The sequence below is a fragment of the Ovis canadensis genome, chromosome 9 (assembly GCF_042477335.2).
Source record: "Ovis canadensis isolate MfBH-ARS-UI-01 breed Bighorn chromosome 9, ARS-UI_OviCan_v2, whole genome shotgun sequence".
NCBI lineage: Eukaryota > Metazoa > Chordata > Mammalia > Artiodactyla > Bovidae > Ovis > Ovis canadensis.
In genome coordinates this window covers 1,562,025-1,580,906 of record NC_091253.1, presented here as the reverse complement: position 1 = coordinate 1,580,906, position 18,882 = coordinate 1,562,025, and positions in this window count along the sequence as shown.

Here is an 18,882-nt window from a genome sequence, read left to right as displayed (position 1 = left end):
TCCTCGTCTCGAATGCGGGCATGCACTTGCGCTTTCCTCCAGAGCGGTAGCAGCAGTGTCACGCAGTCCGCCGCGTGGATCAAAGGATCTATGGTTTTCCCTCGAGTCTTTCCCACGAGGCTTTCCCACGAGGCTTTCCCACAGGGCTGTCCCACGTGCACACGTGGTGGGAGTCGATCCTCGGCTTGAACGTCAAGGCAGTGCAGGGAAAACAGGTTCCTCTGGAATGGACTGACACATCTGGGGGACTCTTGGAATGGTGTCACGACCCTGGAGTTCCTCTCGCCTTTCCTGTGGAGAGCGCCTCCTCTTGAGATTCGACGGGAACGCCGGGAATTCTTTCCCTACGAAACAGGGAAGGATCCCTCATCTCGAGCTGGGAGGCGGAAACGGGGCTCCCCTGGATGTGTGAGGGACACCACATGCTTCCTCTCGAGTGGAGACGGGTATGTTGGGGAACTTCTTGAGTTGCAGCAATGGTGTGAAGAACCCTTTGGAAGTTCCAGTCGTTAGATGTGATTGGCCTCGAGAAGCCTCAGCGGAAATGGGCCTCATCTCGCCTGGAGGGCAAAACCTCCTGGATTTTCTCGAGTTGCGGCAGGTGCTCTCGACTTACGACGGGGACCTCAGGGAACCGCTCTGGTGGCCTCAGGAAAGGCCAGTCCCCATGCGAGTTCCTCGGGGGCCTCTCGGGATTCCTCTCCCGTCGATGCCGGGGCCTAAGACCTTGTGTGGAGTCGGGCCGGAACCTGAGGATTCCTCTCCAGTGCTGACATGGATCTTGGGGTACTTCTGGAGTCTCCCCAGGGGAGTCAGTCCTCGTGTCGAATGCGGGCATGCACTTGCGCTTTCCTCCAGAGCGGTAGCAGCAGTGTCACGCAGTCCGCCGCGTGGATCAAAGGATCTATGGTTTTCCCTCGAGTTTTTCCCACGAGGCTTTCCCAGAGGGCTGTCCCACGTGCACACGTGGTGGGAGTCGATCCACGGATTGAACGTCAAGGCAGTGCAGGGAAAACAGGTTCCTCTGGAATGGACTGACACATCTGGGGGACTCTTGGAATGGTGGCACGACCCTGGAGTTCCTCTCGCCTTTCCTGTGGAGAGCGCCTCCTCTTGAGATGCGTCGGGCACGCCGGGAATTCTTTCCCTACGAAACAGGGAAAGGATCCCTCATCTCGAGCTAAGAGGCGGAAACGGGGCTCCCCTGGATGTGTGCGGGACCCCACGTGCTTCCTCTCGAGTGGAGACGGGTATGTCGGGGACCTTCTTGAGTTGCAGCAATGGTGTGAAGGACCCTTTGGATGTTCTAGTGGTTAGATGTGATTAGCCCCGAGAAGCCTCAGCGGAAATGGGCCTCATCTCGCCTGGAGGGCAAAACCTCCTGGATTTTCTCGAGTTGCGGCAGGTGCTCTCGACTTACGACGGGGACCTGAGGGACCCGCTCTGGTGGCCTCAGGAAAGGCCAGTCCCCATGCGAGTTCATCGGGGGCCTCTCGGGATTCCTCTCCCGTCGATGCCGGGGCCTAAGACCTTGTGTGGAGTCGGGGCCGGAATCTGAGGATTCCTCTCCAGTGCTGACATGGATCTTGGGGTACTTCTGGAGTCTCCCCAGGGGAGTCAGTCCTCGTCTCGAATGCGGGCATGCACTTGCGCTTTCCTCCAGAGCGGTAGCAGCAGTGTCACGCAGTCCGCCGCGTGGATCAAAGGATCTATGGTTTTCCCTCGAGTCTTTCCCACGAGGCTTTCCCACGAGGCTTTCCCACAGGGCTGTCCCACGTGCACACGTGGTGGGAGTCGATCCTCGGCTTGAACGTCAAGGCAGTGCAGGGAAAACAGTTTCCTCTGTAATGGACTGACACATCTGGGGGTCTCTTGGAATGGTGGCACGACCCTGGAGTTCCTCTCCCCTTTCCTGTGGAGAGCGCTTCCTCTTGAGATGCGACGGGATCGCCGGGAATTCTTTCCCTACGAAACAGGGAAAGGATCCCTCATCTCGAGCTAGGAGGCGGAAACGGGGCTCCCCTGGGTGTGTGCGGGACCCCACGTGCTTCCTCTCGAGTGGAAACGGGTATGTCGGGGAAGTTCTTGAGTTGCAGCAAGGGTGTGAAGGACCCTTTGGAAGTTCCAGTGGTTAGACGTGATTAGCCTCGAGAAGCCTCAGCGGAAATGGGCCTCATCTCGCCTGGAGGGCAAAACCTCCTGGATTTTCTCGAGTTGCGGCAGGTGCTCTCGACTTACGACGGGGACCTCAGGGACCCGCTCTGGTGGCCTCAGGAAAGGCCAGTCCCCATGCGAGTTCCTCGGGGGCCTCTCGGGATTCCTCTCCCGTCGATGCCGGGGCCTGAGACCTTGTGTGGAGTCAGGGCCGGAACCTGAGGATTCCGCTCCAGTGCTGACATGGATCTTGGGGTACTTCTGGAGTCTCCCCAGGGGAGTCAGTCCTCGTCTCGAATGCGGGCATGCACTTGCGCTTTCCTCCAGAGCGGTAGCAGCAGTGTCACGCAGTCCGCCACGTGGATCAAAGGATCTATGGTTTTCCCTCCAGTCTTTCCCACGAGGCTTTCCCACGAGGCTTTCCCACAGGGCTGTCCCACGTGCACACGTGGTGGGAGTCGATCCTCGGCTTGAACGTCAAGGCAGTGCAGGGAAAACAGGTTCCTTTGGAATGGACTGACACATCTGCGGGACTCTTGGAATGGTGTCACGACCCTCTCGCCTTTCCTGTGGAGAGCGCCTCCTCTTGAGATGCGACGGGAACGCCGGGAATTCTTTCCCTACGAAACAGGGAAAGGATCCCTCATCTCGAGCTAGTAGGCGGAAACGGGGCTCCCCTGGATGTGTGCGGGACCCACGTGCTTCCTCTCGAGTGGAGACGGGTATGTCGGGGAACTTCTTGAGTTGCAGCAATGGTGAGAAGGACCCTTTGGAAGTTCCAGTGGTTAGATGTGATTGGCCTCGAGAAGCCTCAGCGGAAATGGGCCTCATCTCGCCTGGAGGGCAAAACCTCCTGGATTTTCTCGAGTTGCGGCAGGTGCTCTCGACTTACGACGGGGACCTCAGGGACCCGCTCTGGTGGCCTCAGGAAAGGCCAGTCCCCATGCGAGTTCCTCGGGGGCCTCTCGGGATTCCTCTCCCGTCGATGCCGGGGCCTGAGACCTTGTGTGGAGTCGGGGCCGGAACCTGAGGATTCCGCTCCAGTGCTGACATGGATCTTGGGGTACTTCTGGAGTCTCCCCAGGGGAGTCAGTCCTCGTCTCGAATGCGGGCATGCACTTGCGCTTTCCTCCAGAGGTGTAGCAGCAGTTTCACGCAGTCCGCCGCATGGATCAAAGGATCCATGGTTTTCCCTCGAGTCTTTCCCACGAGGCTTTCCCACGAGGCTTTCCCAAAGGGCTGTCCCACGTGCACACGTGGTGGGAGTCGATCCTTGGCTTAAACGTCAAGGCAGTGCAGGGAAACAGGTTCCTCTGGAATGGACTGACACATCTGGGGGACTCTTGGAATGGTGGCACGACCCTGGAGTTCCTCTCGCCTTTCCTGTGGAGAGCGCCTCCTCTTGAGATTCGACGGGAACGCCGGGAATTCTTTCCCTACGAAACAGGGAAAGATCCCTCATCTCGAGCTAGGAGGCGGAAACGGGGCTCCCCTGGATGTGTGAGGGACCCCACGTGCTTCCTCTCGAGTGGAGACGGGTATGTTGGGGAACTTCTTGAGTTGCAGCAATGGTGTGAAGAACCCTTTGGAAGTTCCAGTCGTTAGATGTGATTGGCCTCGAGAAGCCTCAGCGGAAATGGGCCTCATCTCGCCTGGAGGGCAAAACCTCATGGATTTTCTCGAGTTGCGGCAGGTGCTCTCGACTTACGACGGGGACCTCAGGGAACCGCTCTGGTGGCCTCAGGAAAGGCCAGTCCCCATGCGAGTTCCTCGGGGGCCTCTCGGGATTCCTCTCCCGTCGATGCCGGGGCCTAAGACCTTGTGTGGAGTCGGGCCGGAACCTGAGGATTTCTCTCCAGTGCTGACATGGATCTTGGGGTACTTCTGGAGTCTCCCCAGGGGAGTCAGTCCTCGTCTCGAATGCGGGCATGCACTTGCGCTTTCCTCCAGAGCGGTAGCAGCAGTGTCACGCAGTCCGCCGCGTGGATCAAAGGATCTATGGTTTTCCCTCGAGTCTTTCCCACTAGGCTTTCCCACGAGGCTTTCCCACAGGGCTGTCCCACGTGCACACGTGGTGGGAGTCGATCCTCGGCTTGAACGTCAAGGCAGTGCAGGGAAAACAGGTTCCTCTGGAATGGACTGACACATCTGGGGGACTCTTGGAATGGTGTCACTACCCTGGAGTTCCTCTCGCCTTTCCTGTGGAGAGCGCCTCCTCTTGAGATGCGACGAGAACGCCGGGAATTCTTTCTCTACGAAACAGGGAAAGGATCCCTCATCTCGAGCTAGGGTTCAGAAACGGGGCTCCCCTGGATGTGTGCGGGACACCACTTGCTTCCTCTCGAGTGGAGACGGGTATGTCGGGGAACTTCTTGAGTTGCAGCAATGGTGAGAAGGACCCTTTGGAAGTTCCAGTGGTTAGATGTGATTGGCCTCGAGAAGCCTCAGCGGAAATGGGCCTCATCTCCCCTGGAGGGCAAAACCTCCTGGATTTTCTCGAGTTGCGGCAGGTGCTCTCGACTTACGACGGGGACCTCAGGGACCCGCTCTGGTGGCCTCAGGAAAGGCCAGTCCCGATGCGAGTTCCTCGGGGGCCTCTCGGGATTCCTCTCCCGTCGATGCCGGGGCCTGAGACCTTGTGTGGAGTCGGGGCCGGAACCTGAGGATTCCGCTCCAGTGCTGACATGGATCTTGGGGTACTTCTGGAGTCTCCCCAGGGGAGTCAGTCCTCGTCTCGAATGCGGGCATGCACTTGCGCTTTCCTCCAGAGCGGTAGCAGCAGTGTCACGCAGTCCGCCGCGTGGATCAAAGGATCTATGGTTTTCCCTCGAGTCTTTCCCACGAGGCTTTCCCACGAGGCTTTCCCACAGGGCTGTCCCACGTGCACACGTGGTGGGAGTCGATCCTCGGCTTGAACGTCAAGGCAGTGCAGGGAAAACAGGTTCCTTTGGAATGGACTGACACATCTGGGGGACTCTTGGAATGGTGTCACGACCCTGGAGTTCCTCTCGCCTTTCCTGTGGAGAGCGCCTCCTCTTGAGATGCGACGGGAACGCCGGGAATTCTTTCCCTTCGAAAAAGGGAAAGGATCCCTCATCTCGAGCTAGTAGGCGGAAACGGGGCTCCCCTGGATGTGTGCGGGACCCACGTGCTTCCTCTCGAGTGGAGACGGGTATGTCGGGGAACTTCTTGAGTTGCAGCAATGGTGAGAAGGACTCTTTGGAAGTTCCAGTGGTTAGATGTGATTGGCCTCGAGAAGCCTCAGCGGAAATGGGCCTCATCTCGCCTGGAGGGCAAAACCTCCTGGATTTTCTCGAGTTGCGGCAGGTGCTCTCGACTTACGACGGGGACCTCAGGGACCCGCTCTGGTGGCCTCAGGAAAGGCCAGTCCCCATGCGAGTTCCTCGGGGGCCTCTCGGGATTCCTCTCCCGTCGATGCCGGGGCCTAAGACCTTGTGTGGAGTCGGGGCCGGAACCTGAGGATTCCTCTCCAGTGCTGACATGGATCTTGGGGTACTTCTGGAGTCTCCCCAGGGGAGTCAGTCCTCGTCTCGAATGCGGGCATGCACTTGCGCTTTCCTCCAGAGCGGTAGCAGCAGTGTCACGCAGTTCGCGGCGTGGATCAAAGGATCTATGGTTTTCCCTCGAGTCTTTCCCACGAGGCTTTCCCACGAGGCTTTCCCACAGGGCTGTCCCACGTGCACACGTGGTGGGAGTCGATCCTCGGCTTGAACGTCAAGGCAGTGCAGGGAAAACAGGTTCCTCTGGAATGGACTGACACATCTGGGGGACTCTTGGAATGGTGGCACGACCCTGGAGTTCCTCTCGCCTTTCCTGTGGAGAGCGCCTCCTCTTGAGATGCGACGGGAACGCCGGGAATTCTTTCCCTACGAAACAGGGAAGGATCCCTCATCTCGAGCTAGGAGGCGGAAACGGGGCTCCCCTGGATGTGTGCGGGACACCACGTGCTTCCTCTCGAGTGGAGACGGGTATGTCGGAGAACTTCTTGAGTTGCAGCATGGTGAGAAGGACCCTTTGGAAGTTCCAGTGGTTAGATGTGATTGGCCTCAAGAAGCCTCAGCGGAAATGGGCCTCATCTCGCCTGGAGGGCAAAACCTCCTGGATTTTCTCGAGTTGCGGCAGGTGCTCTCGACTTACGACGGGGACCTCAGGGACCCGCTCTGGTGGACTCAGGAAAGGCCAGTCCCCATCCGAGTTCCTCGGGGGCCTCTCGGGATTCCTCTCCCGTCGATGCCGGGGCCTAAGACCTTGTGTGGAGTCGGGGCCGGAACCTGAGGATTCCTCTCCAGTGCTGACATGGATCTTGGGGTACTTCTGGAGTCTCCCCAGGGGAGTCAGTCCACGTCTCGAATGCGGGCATGCACTTGCGCTTTCCTCCAGAGCGGTAGCAGCAGTGTCACGCAGTCCGCCGCATGGATCAAAGGATCTATGGTTTTCCCTCGAGGCTTTCCCACGAGGCTTTCCCACAGGGCTGTCCCACGTGCACACGTGGTGGGAGTCGATCCTCGGCTTGAACGTCAAGGCAGTGCAGGGAAAACAGGTTCCTCTGGAATGGCCTGACACATCTTGGGGACTCTTGGAATGTTGGCATGACCCTGGAGTTCCTCTCGCCTTTCCTGTGGAGAGCGCCTCCTCTTGAGATGCGACGAGAACGCCGGGAATTCTTTCCCTACGAAACAGGGAAAGGATCCCTCATCTCGAGCTAGGAGGCGGAAACGGGGCTCCCCTGGATGTGTGCGGGACACCACGTGCTTCCTCTCGAGTGGAGACGGGTATGTCGGGGAACTTCTTGAGTTGCAGCAAGGGTGTGAAGGACCCTTTGGAAGTTCCAGTGGTTAGACGTGATTGGCCTCGAGAAGCCTCAGCGGAAATGGGCCTCATCTCGCCTGAAGGGCAAAACCTCCTGGATTTTCTCGAGTTGCGGCAAGTGCTCTCGACTTACGACGGGGACCTCAGGAACCGCTCTGGTGGCCTCAGGAAAGGCCAGTCCCCATGCGAGTTCCTCGGGGGCCTCTCGGGATTCCTCTCCCGTCGATGCCAGGGCCTAAGACCTTGTGTGGAGTCGGGGCCGGAACCTGAGGATTCCTCTCCAGTGCTGACATGGATCTTGGGGTACTTCTGGAGTCTCCCCAGGGGAGTCAGTCCACGTCTCGAATGCGGGCATGCACTTGCGCTTTCCTCCAGAGCGGTAGCAGCAGTGTCACGCAGTCCGCCGCATGGATCAAAGGATCTATGGTTTTCCCTCGAGGCTTTCCCACGAGGCTTTCCCACAGGGCTGTCCCACGTGCACACGTGGTGGGAGTCGATCCTCGGCTTGAACATCAAGGCAGTGCAGGGAAAACAGTTTCCTCTGGAATGGCCTGACACATCTTGGGGACTCTTGGAATGGTGGCATTACCCTGGAGTTCCTCTCGCCTTTCCTGTGGAGAGCGCCTCCTCTTGAGATGCGACGAAAACGCCGGGAATTCTTTCCCTACGAAACAGGGAAAGGATCCCTCATCTCGAGCTAGGAGGCGGAAACGGGGCTCCCCTGGATGTGTGCGGGACACCACGTGCTTCCTCTCGAGTGGAGACGGGTATGTCGGGGAACTTCTTGAGTTGCAGCAAGGGTGTGAAGGACCCTTTGGAAGTTCCAGTGGTTAGACGTGATTGGCCTCGAGAAGCCTCAGCGGAAATGGGCCTCATCTCGCCTGAAGGGCAAAACCTCCTGGATTTTCTCGAGTTGCGGCAAGTGCTCTCGACTTACGACGGGGACCTCAGGAACCGCTCTGGTGGCCTCAGGAAAGGCCAGTCCCCATGCGAGTTCCTCGGGGGCCTCTCGGGATTCCTCTCCCGTCGATGCCAGGGCCTAAGACCTTGTGTGGAGTCGGGGCCGGAACCTGAGGATTCCTCTCCAGTGCTGACATGGATCTTGGGGTACTTCTGGAGTCTCCCCAGGGGAGTCAGTCCTCGTCTCGAATGCGGGCATGCACTTGCGCTTTCCTCCAGAGCGGTAGCAGCAGTGTCACGCAGTCCGCCGCGTGGATCAAAGGATCTATGGTTTTCCCTCGAGTCTTTCCCACGAGGCTTTCCCACGAGGCTTTCCCACAGGGCTGACCCACGTGCACACGTGGTGGGAGTCGATCCTCGGCTTGAACGTCAAGGCAGTGCAGGGAAAACAGGTTCCTCTGGAATGGACTGACACATCTGGGGGACTCTTGGAATGGTGGCATGACCCTGGAGTTCCTCTCGCCTTTCCTGTGGAGAGCGCCTCCTCTTGAGATGCGACGGGAACGCCGGGAATTCTTTCCCTACGAAACAGGGAAAGGATCCCTCATCTCGAGCTAGGAGGCGGAAACGGGGCTCCCCTGGATGTGTGCGGGACACCACGTGCTTCCTCTCGAGTGCAGACGGGTATGTCGGGGAACTTCTTGAGTTGCAGCAAGGGTGTGAAGGACCCTTTGGAAGTTCCAGTGGTTAGACGTGATTGGCCTCGAGAAGCCTCAGCGGAAATGGGCCTCATCTCGCCTGGAGGGCAAAACCTCCTGGATTTTCTCGAGTTGCGGCAGGTGCTCTCGACTTACGACGGGGACCTCAGGGAACCGCTCTGGTGGCCTCAGGAAAGGCCCGTCCCCATGCGAGTTCCTCGGGGGCCTCTCGGGATTCCTCTCCCGTCGATGCCGGGGCCTAAGACCTTGTGTGGAGTCGGGGCCGGAACCTGAGGATTCCTCTTCAGTGCTGACATGGATCTTGGGGTACTTCTGGAGTCTCCCCAGGGGAGTCAGTCCTCGTCTCGTTTGCGGGCATGCACTTGCGCTTTCCTCCAGAGCGGTTGCAGCAGTGTCACGCAGTCCGCCGCATGGATCAAAGGATCTATGGTTTTCCCTCGAGTCTTTCCCACGAGGCTTTCCCACGAGGCTTTCCCACAGGGCTGTCCCACGTGCACACGTGGTGGGAGTCGATCCTCGGCTTGAACGTCAAGGCAGTGCAGGGAAAACAGGTTCCTCTGGAATGGACTGACTCATCTGGGAGACTCTTGGAATGGTGGCCCGACGCTGGAGGACCTCTCGCCTTTCCTGTGGAGAGCGCCTCCTCTTGAGATGCGACGGGAACGCTGGGAATTCTTTCCCTAAGAAACAGGGAAAGGATCCCTCATCTCGAGATAGGAGGCGGAAACGGCGCTCCCCTGTATGTGTGCGGGACCCCACGTGCTTCCTCTCGAGTGCAGACGGGTATGTCGGGGAACTTCTTGAGTTGCAGCAAGGGTGTGAAGGAACCTTTGGAAGTTCCAGTGGTTAGATGTGATTGGCCTCGAGAAGCCTCAGCGGAAATGGGCCTCATCTCGCCTGGAGGGCAAAACCTCCTGGATTTTCTCGAGTGGCGGCAGGTGCTCTCGACTTACGACGGGGACCTCAGGGACCCGCTCTGGTGGCCTCAGGAAAGGCCAGTCCCCATGCGAGTTCCTCGGGGGCCTCTCGGGATTCCTCTCCCGTCGACGCCGGGGCCTAAGACCTTGTGTGGAGACGGGGCCGGAACCTGAGGCTTCCTCTCCAGTGCTGACATGGATCTTGGTGTACTTCTGGAGTCTCCCCAGGGGAGTCAGTCCTCGTCTCGAATGCGGGCATGCACTTGCGCTTTCCTCCAGAGCGGTAGCAGCAGTGTCACGCAGTCCGCCGCGTGGATCAAAGGATCTATGGTTTTCCCTCGAGTCTTTCCCACGAGGCTTTCCCACGAGGCTTTCCCACAGGGCTGTCCCACGTGCACACGTGTTGGGAGTCGATCCTCGGCTTGAACGTCAAGGCAGTGCAGGGAAAACAGGTTCCTCTGGAATGGACTGACACATCTGGGGGACTCTTGGAATGGTGGCACGACCCTGGAGTTCCTCTCGCCTTTCCTGTGGAGAGCGCCTCCTCTTGAGATGCGACGGGAACGCCGGGAATTCTTTCCCTACGAAACAGGGAAAGGATCCCTCATCTCGAGCTAGGAGGCGGAAACGGGGCTCCCCTGGATGTGTGCGGGACCCCACGTGCTTCCTCTCGAGTGGAGACGGGTATGTCGGGGAACTTCTTGAGTTGTAGCAAGGGTGTGAAGGACCCTTTGGAAGTTCCAGTGGTTAGATGTGATTGGCCTCGAGAAGCCTCAGCGGAAATGGGCCTCATCTCGCCTGGAGGGCAAAACCTCCTGGATTTTCTCGAGTTGCGGCAGGTGCTCTCGACTTACGACGGGGACCTCAGGGACCCGCTCTGGTGGCCTCAGGAAAGGCCAGTCCCCATGCGAGTTCCTCGGGGGCCTCTCGGGATTCCTCTCCCGTCGATGCCGGGGCCTAAGACCTTGTGTGGAGTCGGGGCCGGAACCTGAGGATTCCTCTCCAGTGCTGACATGGATCTTGGGGTACTTCTGGAGTCTCCCCAGGGGAGTCAGTCCTCGTCTCGAATGCGGGCATGCACTTGCGCTTTCCTCCAGAGCGGTAGCAGCAGTGTCACGCAGTCCGCCGCGTGGATCAAAGGATCTATGGTTTTCCCTCGAGTCTTTCCCACGAGGCTTTCCCACGAGGCTTTCCCACAGGGCTGTCCCACGTGCACACGTGGTGGGAGTCGATCCTCGGCTTGAACGTCAAGGCAGTGCAGGGAAAACAGGTTCCTCTGGAATGGACTGGCACATCTGGGGGACTCTTGGAATGGTGGCACGACCCTGGAGTTCCTCTCGCCTTTCCTGTGGAGAGCGCCTCCTCTTGAGATGCGACGGGAACGCCGGGAATTCTTTCCCTACGAAACAGGGAAAGGATCCCTCATCTCGAGCTAGGAGGCGGAAACGGGGCTCCCATGGATGTGTGCGGGACCCCACGTGCTTCCTCTCGAGTGGAGACGGGTATGTCGGGGAACTTCTTGAGTTGCAGCAAGGGTGTGAAGGACCCTTTGGAAGTTCCAGTGGTTAGATGTGATTGGCCTCGAGAAGCCTCAGCGGAAATGGGCCTCATCTCGCCTGGAGGGCAAAACCTCCTGGATTTTCTCGAGTTGCGGCAGGTGCTCTCGACTTACGACGGGGACCTCAGGGACCCGCTCTGGTGGCCTCAGGAAAGGCCAGTCCCCATGCGAGTTCCTCGGGGGCCTCTCGGGATTCCTCTCCCGTCGATGCCGGGGCCTAAGACCTTGTGTGGAGTCGGGGCCGGAACCTGAGGATTCCTCTCCAGTGCTGACATGGATCTTGGGGTACTTCTGGAGTCTCCCCAGGGGAGTCAGTCCTCGTCTCGAATGCGGGCATGCACTTGCGCTTTCCTCCAGAGCGGTAGCAGCAGTGTCACGCAGTCCGCCGCGTGGATCAAAGGATCTATGGTTTTCCCTCGAGTCTTTCCCACGAGGCTTTCCCACGAGGCTTTCCCACAGGGCTGTCCCACGTGCACACGTGGTGGGAGTCGATCCTTGGCTTGAACGTCAAGGCAGTGCAGGGAAAACAGGTTCCTCTGGAATGGACTGACACATCTGGGGGACTCTTGGAATGGTGGCACGACCCTGGAGTTCCTCTCGCCTTTCCTGTGGAGAGCGCCTCCTCTTGAGATGCGACGGGAACGCCGGGAATTCTTTCCCTACGAAACAGGGAAAGGATCCCTCATCTCGAGCTAGGAGGCGGAAACGGGGCTCCCCTGGATGTGTGCGGGACCCCACGTGCTTCCTCTCGAGTGGAGACGGGTATGTCGGGGAACTTCTTGAGTTGCAGCAAGGGTGTGAAGGACCCTTTGGAAGTTCCAGTGGTTAGATGTGATTGGCCTCGAGAAGCCTCAGCGGAAATGGGCCTCATCTCGCCTGGAGGGCAAAACCTCCTGGATTTTCTCGAGTTGCGGCAGGTGCTCTCGACTTACGACGGGGACCTCAGGGACCCGCTCTGGTGGCCTCAGGAAAGGCCAGTCCCCATGCGAGTTCCTCGGGGGCCTCTCGGGATTCCTCTCCCGTCGATGCCGGGGCCTAAGACCTTGTGTGGAGTCGGGGCCGGAACCTGAGGATTCCTCTCCAGTGCTGACATGGATCTTGGGGTACTTCTGGAGTCTCCCCAGGGGAGTCAGTCCTCGTCTCGAATGCGGGCATGCACTTGCGCTTTCCTCCAGAGCGGTAGCAGCAGTGTCACGCAGTCCGCCGCGTGGATCAAAGGATCTATGGTTTTCCCTCGAGTCTTTCCCACGAGGCTTTCCCACGAGGCTTTCCCACAGGGCTGTCCCACGTGCACACGTGGTGGGAGTCGATCCTCGGCTTGAACGTCAAGGCAGTGCAGGGAAAACAGGTTCCTCTGGAATGGACTGGCACATCTGGGGGACTCTTGGAATGGTGGAACGACCCTGGAGTTCCTCTCGCCTTTCCTGTGGAGAGCGCCTCCTCTTGAGATGCGACGGGAACGCCGGGAATTCTTTCCCTACGAAACAGGGAAAGGATCCCTCACCTCGAGCTAGGAGGCGGAAACGGGGCTCCCCTGGATGTGTGCGGGACCCCACGTGCTTCCTCTCGAGTGGAGACGGGTATGTCGGGGAACTTCTTGAGTTGCAGCAAGGGTGTGAAGGACCCTTTGGAAGTTCCAGTGGTTAGATGTGATTGGCCTCGAGAAGCCTCAGCGGAAATGGGCCTCATCTCGCCTGGAGGGCAAAACCTCCTGGATTTTCTCGAGTTGCGGCAGGTGCTCTCGACTTACGACGGGGACCTCAGGGACCCGCTCTGGTGGCCTCAGGAAAGGCCAGTCCCCATGCGAGTTCCTCGGGGGCCTCTCGGGATTCCTCTCCCGTCGATGCCGGGGCCTAAGACCTTGTGTGGAGTCGGGGCCGGAACCTGAGGATTCCTCTCCAGTGCTGACATGGATCTTGGGGTACTTCTGGAGTCTCCCCAGGGGAGTCAGTCCTCGTCTCGAATGCGGGCATGCACTTGCGCTTTCCTCCAGAGTGGTAGCAGCAGTGTCACGCAGTCCGCCGCGTGGATCAAAGGATCTATGGTTTTCCCTCGAGTCTTTCCCACGAGGCTTTCCCACGAGGCTTTCCCACAGGGCTGTCCCACGTGCACACGTGGTGGGAGTCGATCCTTGGCTTGAACGTCAAGGCAGTGCAGGGAAAACAGGTTCCTCTGGAATGGACTGAAACATCTGGGGGACTCTTGGAATGGTGGCACGACCCTGGAGTTCCTCTCGCCTTTCCTGTGGAGAGCGCCTCCTCTTGAGATGCGACGGGAACGCCGGGAATTCTTTCCCTACGAAACAGGGAAAGGATCCCTCATCTCGAGCTAGGAGGCGGAAACGGGGCTCCCCTGGATGTGTGCGGGACCCCACGTGCTTCCTCTCGAGTGGAGACGGGTATGTCGGGGAACTTCTTGAGTTGCAGCAAGGGTGTGAAGGACCCTTTGGAAGTTCCAGTGGTTAGATGTGATTGGCCTCGAGAAGCCTCAGCGGAAATGGGCCTCATCTCGCCTGGAGGGCAAAACCTCCTGGATTTTCTCGAGTTGCGGCAGGTGCTCTCGACTTACGACGGGGACCTCAGGGACCCGCTCTGGTGGCCTCAGGAAAGGCCAGTCCCCATGCGAGTTCCTCGGGGGCCTCTCGGGATTCCTCTCCCGTCGATGCCGGGGCCTAAGACCTTGTGTGGAGTCGGGGCCGGAACCTGAGGATTCCTCTCCAGTGCTGACATGGATCTTGGGGTACTTCTGGAGTCTCCCCAGGGGAGTCAGTCCTCGTCTCGAATGCGGGCATGCACTTGCGCTTTCCTCCAGAGCGGTAGCAGCAGTGTCACGCAGTCCGCCGCGTGGATCAAAGGATCTATGGTTTTCCCTCGAGTCTTTCCCACGAGGCTTTCCCACGAGGCTTTCCCACAGGGCTGTCCCACGTGCACACGTGGTGGGAGTCGATCCTCGGCTTGAACGTCAAGGCAGTGCAGGGAAAACAGGTTCCTCTGGAATGGACTGGCACATCTGGGGGACTCTTGGAATGGTGGCACGACCCTGGAGTTCCTCTCGCCTTTCCTGTGGAGAGCGCCTCCTCTTGAGATGCGACGGGAACGCCGGGAATTCTTTCCCTAAGAAACAGGGAAAGGATCCCTCATCTCGAGCTAGGAGGCGGAAACGGGGCTCCCCTGGATGTGTGCGGGACCCCACGTGCTTCCTCTCGAGTGGAGACGGGTATGTCGGGGAACTTCTTGAGTTGCAGCAAGGGTGTGAAGGACCCTTTGGAAGTTCCAGTGGTTAGATGTGATTGGCCTCGAGAAGCCTCAGCGGAAATGGGCCTCATCTCGCCTGGAGGGCAAAACCTCCTGGATTTTCTCGAGTTGCGGCAGGTGCTCTCGACTTACGACGGGGACCTCAGGGACCCGCTCTGGTGGCCTCAGGAAAGGCCAGTCCCCATGCGAGTTCCTCGGGGGCCTCTCGGGATTCCTCTCCCGTCGATGCCGGGGCCTAAGACCTTGTGTGGAGTCGGGGCCGGAACCTGAGGTTTCCTCTCCAGTGCTGACATGGATCTTGGGGTACTTCTGGAGTCTCCCCAGGGGAGTCAGTCCTCGTCTCGAATGCGGGCATGCACTTGCGCTTTCCTCCAGAGTGGTAGCAGCAGTGTCACGCAGTCCGCCGCGTGGATCAAAGGATCTATGGTTTTCCCTCGAGTCTTTCCCACGAGGCTTTCCCACGAGGCTTTCCCACAGGGCTGTCCCACGTGCACACGTGGTGGGAGTCGATCCTCGGCTTGAACGTCAAGGCAGTGCAGGGAAAACAGGTTCCTCTGGAATGGACTGACACATCTGGGGGACTCTTGGAATGGTGGCACGACCCTGGAGTTCCTCTCGCCTTTCCTGTGGAGAGCGCCTCCTCTTGAGATGCGACGGGAACGCCGGGAATTCTTTCCCTACGAAACAGGGAAAGGATCCCTCATCTCGAGCTAGGAGGCGGAAACTGGGCTCCCCTGGATGTGTGCGGGACCCCACGTGCTTCCTCTCGAGTGGAGACGGGTATGTCGGGGAACTTCTTGAGTTGCAGCAAGGGTGTGAAGGACCCTTTGGAAGTTCCAGTGGTTAGATGTGATTGGCCTCGAGAAGCCTCAGCGGAAATGGGCCTCATCTCGCCTGGAGGGCAAAACCTCCTGGATTTTCTCGAGTTGCGGCAGGTGCTCTCGACTTACGACGGGGACCTCAGGGACCCGCTCTGGTGGCCTCAGGAAAGGCCAGTCCCCATGCGAGTTCCTCGGGGGCCTCTCGGGATTCCTCTCCCGTCGATGCCGGGGCCTAAGACCTTGTGTGGAGTCGGGGCCGGAACCTGAGGATTCCTCTCCAGTGCTGACATGGATCTTGGGGTACTTCTGGAGTCTCCCCAGGGGAGTCAGTCCTCGTCTCGAATGCGGGCATGCACTTGCGCTTTCCTCCAGAGCGGTAGCAGCAGTGTCACGCAGTCCGCCGCGTCGATCAAAGGATCTATGGTTTTCCCTCGAGTCTTTCCCACGAGGCTTTCCCACGAGGCTTTCCCACAGGGCTGTCCCACGTGCACACGTGGTGGGAGTCGATCCTCGGCTTGAACGTCAAGGCAGTGCAGGGAAAACAGGTTCCTCTGGAATGGACTGGCACATCTGGGGGACTCTTGGAATGGTGTCACGACCCTGGAGTTCCTCTCGCCTTTCCTGTGGAGCGCGCCTCCTCTTGAGATGCGACGGGAACGCCGGGAATTCTTTCCCTACGAAACAGGGAAAGGATCCCTCATCTCGAGCTAGGAGGCGGAAACGGGGCTCCCCTGGATGTGTGCGGGACCCCACGTGCTTCCTCTCGAGTGGAGACGGGTATGTCGGGGAACTTCTTGAGTTGCAGCAAGGGTGTGAAGGACCCTTTGGAAGTTCCAGTGGTTAGATGTGATTGGCCTCGAGAAGCCTCAGCGGAAATGGGCCTCATCTCGCCTGGAGGGCAAAACCTCCTGGATTTTCTCGAGTTGCGGCAGGTGCTCTCGACTTACGACGGGGACCTCAGGGACCCGCTCTGGTGGCCTCAGGAAAGGCCAGTCCCCATGCGAGTTCCTCGGGGGCCACTCGGGATTCCTCTCCCGTCGATGCCGGGGCCTAAGACCTTGTGTGGAGTCGGGGCCGGAACCTGAGGATTCCTCTCCAGTGCTGACATGGATCTTGGGGTACTTCTGGAGTCTCCCCAGGGGAGTCAGTCCTCGTCTCGAATGCGGGCATGCACTTGCGCTTTCCTCCAGAGCGGTAGCAGCAGTGTCACGCAGTCCGCCGCGTGGATCAAAGGATCTATGGTTTTCCCTCGAGTCTTTCCCACGAGGCTTTCCCACGAGGCTTTCCCACAGGGGTGTCCCACGTGCACACGTGGTGGGAGTCGATCCTCGGCTTGAACGTCAAGGCAGTGCAGGGAAAACAGGTTCCTCTGGAATGGACTGGCACATCTGGGGGACTCTTGGAATGGTGGCACGACCCTGGAGTTCCTCTCGCCTTTCCTGTGGAGAGCGCCTCCTCTTGAGATGCGACGGGAACGCCGGGAATTCTTTCCCTACGAAACAGGGAAAGGATCCCTCATCTCGAGCTAGGAGGCGGAAACGGGGCTCCCCTGGATGTGTGCGGGACCCCACGTGCTTCCTCTCGAGTGGAGACGGGTATGTCGGGGAACTTCTTGAGTTGCAGCAAGGGTGTGAAGGACCCTTTGGAAGTTCCAATGGTTAGATGTGATTGGCCTCGAGAAGCCTCAGCGGAAATGGGCCTCATCTCGCCTGGAGGGCAAAACCTCCTGGATTTTCTCGAGTTGCGGCAGGTGCTCTCGACTTACGACGGGGACCTCAGGGACCCGCTCTGGTGGCCTCAGGAAAGGCCAGTCCCCATGCGAGTTCCTCGGGGGCCTCTCGGGATTCCTCTCCCGTCGATGCCGGGGCCTAAGACCTTGTGTGGAGTCGGGGCCGGAACCTGAGGATTCCTCTCCAGTGCTGACATGGATCTTGGGGTACTTCTGGAGTCTCCCCAGGGGAGTCAGTCCTCGTCTCGAATGCGGGCATGCACTTGCGCTTTCCTCCAGAGCGGTAGCAGCAGTGTCACGCAGTCCGCCGCGTGGATCAAAGGATCCATGGTTTTCCCTCGAGTCTTTCCCACGAGGCTTTCCCACGAGGCTTTCCCACAGGGCTGTCCCACGTGCACACGTGGTGGGAGTCGATCCTCGGCTTGAACGTCAAGGCAGTGCAGGGAAAACAGGTTCCTCTGGAATGGACTGGCACATCTGGGGGACTCTTGGAATGGTGGAACGACCCTGGAGTTCCTCTCGCCTTTCCTGTGGAGAGCGCCTCCTCTTGAGATGCGACGGGAACGCCGGGAATTCTTTCCCTACGAAACAGGGAAAGGATCCCTCATCTCGAGCTAGGAGGCGGAAACGGGGCTCCCCTGGATGTGTGCGGGACCCCACGTGCTTCCTCTCGAGTGGAGACGGGTATGTCGGGGAACTTCTTGAGTTGCAGCAAGGGTGTGAAGGACCCTTTGGAAGTTCCAGTGGTTAGATGTGATTGGCCTCGAGAAGCCTCAGCGGAAATGGGCCTCATCTCGCCTGGAGGGCAAAACCTCCTGGATTTTCTCGAGTTGCGGCAGGTGCTCTCGACTTACGACGGGGACCTCAGGGACCCGCTCTGGTGGCCTCAGGAAAGGCCAGTCCCCATGCGAGTTCCTCGGGGGCCTCTCGGGATTCCTCTCCCGTCGATGCCGGGGCCTAAGACCTTGTGTGGAGTCGGGGCCGGAACCTGAGGATTCCTCTCCAGTGCTGACATGGATCTTGGGGTACTTCTGGAGTCTCCCCAGGGGAGTCAGTCCTCGTCTCGAATGCGGGCATGCACTTGCGCTTTCCTCCAGAGTGGTAGCAGCAGTGTCACGCAGTCCGCCGCGTGGATCAAAGGATCTATGGTTTTCCCTCGAGTCTTTCCCACGAGGCTTTCCCACGAGGCTTTCCCACAGGGCTGTCCCACGTGCACACGTGGTGGGAGTCGATCCTTGGCTTGAACGTCAAGGCAGTGCAGGGAAAACAGGTTCCTCTGGAATGGACTGACACATCTGGGGGACTCTTGGAATGGTGGCACGACCCTTCAGTTCCTCTCGCCTTTCCTGTGGAGAGCGCCTCCTCTTGAGATGCGACGGGAACGCCGGGAATTCTTTCCCTACGAAACAGGGAAAGGATCCCTCATCTCGAGCTAGGAGGCGGAAACGGGGCTCCCCTGGATGTGTGCGGGACCCCACGTGCTTCCTCTCGAGTGGAGACGGGTATGTCGGGGAACTTCTTGAGTTGCAGCAAGGGTGTGAAGGACCCTTTGGAAGTTCCAGTGGTTAGATGTGATTGGCCTCGAGAAGCCTCAGCGGAAATGGGCCTCATCTCGCCTGGAGGGCAAAACCTCCTGGATTTTCTCGAGTTGCGGCAGGTGCTCTCGACTTACGACGGGGACCTCAGGGACCCGCTCTGGTGGCCTCAGGAAAGGCCAGTCCCCATGCGAGTTCCACGGGGGCCTCTCGGGATTCCTCTCCCGTCGATGCCGGGGCCTAAGACCTTGTGTGGAGTCGGGGCCGGAACCTGAGGATTCCTCTCCAGTGCTGACATGGATCTTGGGGTACTTCTGGAGTCTCCCCAGGGGAGTCAGTCCTCGTCTCGAATGCGGGCATGCACTTGCGCTTTCCTCCAGAGCGGTAGCAGCAGTGTCACGCAGTCCGCCGCGTGGATCAAAGGATCTATGGTTTTCCCTCGAGTCTTTCCCACGAGGCTTTCCC